Genomic DNA, 6,116 nt, shown 5'->3' on the forward strand with positions numbered 1-6,116 from the left:
TCAGAAAGTGGTTTTGGAAACGTAGAACCCCATAATTTTTAATTCAGTAACACGCTAGCATGCCAAAGCTGTGGCCGAGAATTTGCAGTCAATTGGTTAAATGTCAAAGATTGGTTGCTTTAGACCATTCTGCTACCCTGACAGCCTCAGTTATACGTTTTTATTGCCTCACAAGGATTCACTTTTTGCTTAAAGGTGTCAATCAGCAGAGCAGTGAGAACAAACGGAAAACACTGAAACCTTGTGTGTTGTAAATTTTTTTCCTCACTTGTAAATAAACGATTTCATGACCAGATCTGTTGCTTCACTGTCTGCAATCATAGTAAATTGCTTATATGAGTGTCAAAATGACATGCTACAGGTCTGCAAGAGCAGACAAAAAGTGGTTTGTAAATACGTACAGACTTTATCAGGTAATGTCTGCAGTTTACAGGTCTTACGGTACGCATAGGGTGATTGACTGCTGATCTCGAGGACGACGGTCGCATTTTCAGGGAGGCGATATGCAAGGCGCCCGTGTGCCGTATGATGTCAGTGCGCGTTAAAGAACGCGAAGTGGTCGAAATTATTTCGAAGCCCCCCACTAGCCCCTAACACCCAAAGCCAGCTCACGAAATGCGCATAGACAAAACGCGTTTGAATCTCGATACAGTGCGAACTGGGCCCGTAAAATTTCACAGGTGTAATGATGTGGGCTGACATAACATTGTTTTTATGGTAAAGATTCATTCTTTGACGCTCGCAGAAAGCGCGCTATACCCGAAACGTGCTCACTTTCACTTCGGTGGTAGAGATGCAGCCGACGCGAGGCTGGCGAGGCGCTCATTTCGGCTGCGTGCTTACCCCGCCTTAGAGTTACTGTATATGCTACCACAGGTATGCTACCTGTGGTACCATATGCTACCTGTGGTACCATATGCTACCATATGCTACCTGTGGTAGCATATACAGTAACTCTACCCCGCCTTGGTCAACAGCGCCGCCCCGCGGCATCGGTGCGCTGTGGGGTCACGTTTGCGCCGCCGGTATTCACACCTCCCCTTCTAGCCACCCTAGCGACGCCATGTACGTTAAAAGCAGAAGTGACGTCATCTTGTTTTCGACGGCGCGAAATTTGTTTTGTTGACCTGCTTTTGGAGCTATATATTCAAATGCCCCGCCATTCGACTTGATGGGCGTTTCGAGCTTTCAGCGCGGAAAGCGATGCAGGAAAAGCCGGCCGTACGCTTGTTGAAATCGCACCCCTGCACAGAACATACTTTCTTAGGAGGCCGACGAAAGCTTTAGGTGTAGACTGCTGATCCTTTAGTCGGACGCCAAGCCCGTCGGCCGGCGCAGTCGCACGAAAACTACACAATTATTTGGCGGTCGTAACTCACTACTTTTGACTGAACAGATTAAGGAGCGATGAAGCTACCCGCGTCACCAAATTCAAACAAACTTCGACAAGCAAGAAAGCACGAACTGTGAGGGGGGCGTATTTCAACAGGTGAACTTTACGAGTGCGCCTTTCTGCCCATTTCAAGACGTGCTTTGCATTGCGACTGATAGTGGCGTCAACGCCCCCTCTAAGGATGGGCACTGAAAGTAAATGCATTTATTAATATGAATAAAATAGAATAAACTTGTATTTTCTTAACTCGTCACGAATATATAAAATTGACCAGGAGTATTATTTTTGTTGCATGAATCTAACTGTGTCTCGCTTGAATTAAAAGAAAAAAAGCTTTTTTTTCTTTCCCAATGTTTGTGCCCTCCAAACATAGTCGCGCTTCAATCGCTGCTCCCATTACCCCCCTTGCTGATGTCGGTGACAATCTGTACTGAACCGCTTTTCGCCCGAAGCTTCGCGACCTATTTGGATCGACCTTGGATACCTTGTAGGATGGGAAAGGCAGAAGGGAAGGGGAAGGAAGCGATACAGTCGGGAGAAAATGACATTGCGTATCGACGAACGTACGCGCCGGCAATCAATGGAAACAAACACGGAAAAAAAACTAGAAGAAAGGCAAGAGGTACTAACAGACAATCACATCAGTAAGCGGTCGCTTCCAAAAATTGAAGCTTTGCAGCAAAAAGCGATACAGAGGTGGTGCTTACACGAGTGCTTACACTGTTTTAAGCCTAACATAAAACCCGTTGACGTTTTAAGCATACCGCGCTGCATAACCAGGTTCGTCCCGGAAGAAGAACGCTCGCGCTGTATATTTCAGATTGCATCGCTTGCATTAAACAATCAAATTCTCATTTTAAGACGTCTGACCCTGTCCGCCCGTTAGTTAATTACCTTGTGGAGCATAAACTTAGACCAGTAATATCTGACATGGGAGGTTTTTTCGTAATTATGCCAGATGACATGTTTTCAGAAAAGGCGATTTCAGCCATAGAAAAGAATTTACAGCCAGTAGAACTTAAGCCTTCGGCAGTTAAGCAACGTGCGGTTTTTGACCTCCTGTCAAGACATAATCTTGATAGGGTAGTCTCTAATGTCAATAAAGCAAAATCCCTCACCTTAGAACTGTTTTTCTCGGCGAAGACCCATAAGCAAGAAATTCCTTTTCGCGCTATAGTGTCAGAGAAAGGGACGTGGCAGGTCTGTGTAGCTAGTTACCTACAGAACTGTTTAACTTCACTAGTTTTTTCAGACCCCTTTTGCTTGCGTAATTCTCAGGCACTAGTTCATTATTTAAGAGAGGAAAGTCCTGGTGATTGTACAGCTTTTAGTATGGATATCGAAGACCTGTATTATTCCTTGCCGCATGACGGGTTGCTAAATTCCGTAAATGAGTGCATTAAAGAACAAGTGCAAGAGTCGGCTTTTATTGACAGATGCGGTGTTTCCACGGGAGCTTTTCTAGAAATTCTTTCAATGTACTTGAAGTCGACGCTGATTGGGTGGAGAGATGGCGTTTTTCTGCAGAAATGAGGCATTAGTGTTGGCTCAAAGGTTGCCCCTATTCTTAGCAATATTTACCTGAGTAAGGTTGACAGCTGCTTAGAGAAAGCCTTAGGTGATAGCGTTATCAAGATATTTCGTTACGTTGATGATTACCTGATTTTCTGCAATAGGGAAGAATTCGATTCCGCTGCTACCTCAGTAAGTGAGCAATTTAAACTTTATGGAGTTTACCAAGAAATTTCCTCAGCGACGCGTAATTCAGTTTCTTGACATTTCCTTGGTCTTCGAACAAAATCACGTTTGTTGGCAGTACGCCCCAAGATCTTCGAAGCCATTGCTAAACTTTCAATCCAAGCATTCCAAAGTAGTAAAAAACGGAATTGCCATGTCGTGCCTTAAGTCTTCTCTCACCAGATCCTACATGCACAAAATGAGCGCCAGTTTTAATGCGCAGGTCCGGCGCATATTAGAAGCAGGTTATCCTAGTGTAGCAGTGGCCACTGTGGCTGAGCGCCTAAAGAAGTCGGTTTCGAGGGGGACGGACGTGATTACAGAAAGCAGTAATACCAAAAAAAGAGTAGTGGCTATTCCGTACATTCATTCAGTGTCGCAGAGGCTTTAAAAAAAAACCTCTAAGGGATTACACTATTTCAATCCTAGCAGCCGCGCGGCCGCTGCCTTCAAAGTAGTTTCAAATTTCATTGCACTGCACAGCGAAGATACCAAATATCTGGGGCATGTATCGCATGTATCGACGCGCTTTTTTCTAGCCGCACCCTGTCAATAATGTGAAATGCCGAGTTTACTGCAGCTCCTCTGCGAATTTCTACCGTCATCGCCGTACTCCTGAAGGCAGGGCCGGAGCGTTTCGGGCGTTGATGTGAGGGTGAGCACTGGCGGCCTCTACCGGCACGCTTGGTCCCTACTCAATGATCACGTGGCATTTCTTCGGCCGCGCGCTGCCGTAGGCGACCACGGGATGCGCAGGTCGCTCTTTATAGAGTAGGTCGTGGTGTGGACATGGTTGCCCTTTGTTAAACTTATCGCTATACATCATCCGACATAGCGCAAGGCAGCGCGCCGACCACTGCGAGGAGCCGAGCTGTAGCCCCATTTATCCTCCTAGCGTGACGTCACACCAGCGAGCGCCCTCTCTCGGTAGCGCCGCAGCAGCGGCGCGCAAGGCTTCGCCTCCACCATCGATGCCGCGAGCTGGGGCCCCGTCTCTCGGTCTGGCGTGACGTCACACCAGCGAGCGCCCTCTCTCGGTAGCGCCGCAGCAGCGGCGCGCAAGGCTTCGCTTCCATCATCGATGCCGTGAGCTGGGGCCCCGTCTCTCGGTCTGGCGTGACGTCACACGGTCACGTGACGCGCCGCTGTGTAAGGAGGCGCCACGACCACCGATGGGCCGAAAGTGCGAGCAGTATTGCTTTTGCAATAAAAGTTGCAAGTATAGATATGACGTTAATGTTGCTTTCACTGCTCCCAACAAGCTAGGTAAGATATGCGCTGCCGTGCAGAGGAAAAAAGAGCAGGTAAAAGGCAAAAAAAGAACAGATATTTGTCCAGTGAAGCACAATAAGAATAACAGGTTTACTGACTGTCGTATGGGTGTGGTTTATAAAATTCCCCTTAGCTGTGGCCAGTTCTACGTAGGGCAAACGGGGCGGTTTATCAATCAAAGGCTAATGGAGCATAAAAGGTCGTTAACCGGTGGATCGCCTTCTAATCTTTCCCTACATTGCCAAGATTGTAACTGCACGCCAGAGTTAGATGAATGCGCAATATTGTACAGGCATAAAAATGAAGATACGCGTCTTATGGTAGAGGCATGGCATACGGTGGAAATGCGTGCGTGAGTCAGCCTTCAATTACCTTACATAAGAAAGAGATTAAGTGCCTGAACAGCTATCTCTCACGTAGACCGACACATGTACCCGACTGACACTTGGTGATACCATTCCTGTGCTTGCGCAGATGAGTTTTGTGTCTTCTTTTTTCGCCTCAGTGCTCCCTTCAGTTGATAGTCGGCGTTCGTGTTGTCCACTTCTCTACTCTTGTGTCCTGTCTGCACGCCTCACCTGTTTTTTGCATAATGCTTACACGAGACGTTCATTTGAAGGATCGCCAGCCGAATTGTGCGCAGGCGCGAGTAAGAGCGGGCGCGAGAGAGAAAGTCTGGGGGCTTTTGCTCCTTGAAATGACTCTGCCTAGGCACTACCGAGGAGGTTTCCCAGCGCGTGTTGTAGGCGTTTGTTAGGTCGAGTTTGTTTACGCTCGGACGCTGGCTTCCGGCGCTGTAAAATAGGTGAAGCAGCGGGCACTGGCGCACGATTTGGCGACTGCTGTGTCGGACAGACTGTCTCGCACCTGCGGCGCTCGTGCTAAGTTAGTCGTGGCGGATCATGGCTTTCTCGCGCCTTACGGCGATGGACCTTGTAAATACCATCACAGATGTTTCTGTGGGAGCAGTAGCGACCGTACTAGAGCCCGGGCCGCATATATTGAAGAAAGTCGCGGGACGCGGTAGGGCTGAACTTAGCGTCACAAGTTATAATAATAATAATAATAATAATATTAATAATAAAATTAATAATAATAATAATAATAATAGTAATAATAATAATCTTTATTTCACTCATGAAGTGAGGGAGTGCAGGAAAAAAAAAGCTGACAAGTCAGCTTGGCTAGTTCCCAGCTCCCCTGAGTACAAAATATAAGAAACAGAACACTTTTGGCATGGCAACGTAAATACCACAAACACATAGTAATAGTACTAATAATGCAGCAATAACTTGTCCACAACAGTGAGAATAAGTAACTACAGAAATAAAAAGTTTGTTAACTGCGTGATAGACCAATGTTAAAGGAAACGTACAAATATGAAAAAACTGTAAGTAAAAAGCGCTACATAAATGAAGGAAAAGACGAAAAATATAACAGCACACATTTGTGTAGTATGAAACAGTACATTGGTCATTGCAATGCGTATAGCGTACATGCGCAGAGATGAAAAAACCATATGAAATTCTGTCATGGGAAAGGAGTTTCGCCACAGAAGAACAAATTCAGTTTCTGGTTTGATGCTGTTTCGGGAGTGAAACCGTTGGTTAGGGCAGAAATTTAGCAAATGCGGTAGCGTTCTGTTTACCATTTGTTCTCCGTATCCGGTTCTGCACGTTCTGATTAGCCATGGCTGTGTGTTTCGATTCTCATA

At 46.4% G+C, this 6,116-nt stretch overlaps 1 long non-coding RNA gene across 1 annotated transcript in view; it reads left to right on the forward strand.

The window, feature by feature from the left end:
• The window catches only part of LOC140219923 (uncharacterized), a 264,088-nt gene that overhangs the window by 251,776 nt on the left and 6,196 nt on the right, over positions 1-6,116 (forward strand). The window lies entirely within an intron of this gene.

The sequence above is a fragment of the Dermacentor andersoni genome, chromosome 8 (genome assembly GCF_023375885.2).
Source record: "Dermacentor andersoni chromosome 8, qqDerAnde1_hic_scaffold, whole genome shotgun sequence".
In the NCBI taxonomy this organism is placed as follows: domain Eukaryota; kingdom Metazoa; phylum Arthropoda; class Arachnida; order Ixodida; family Ixodidae; genus Dermacentor; species Dermacentor andersoni.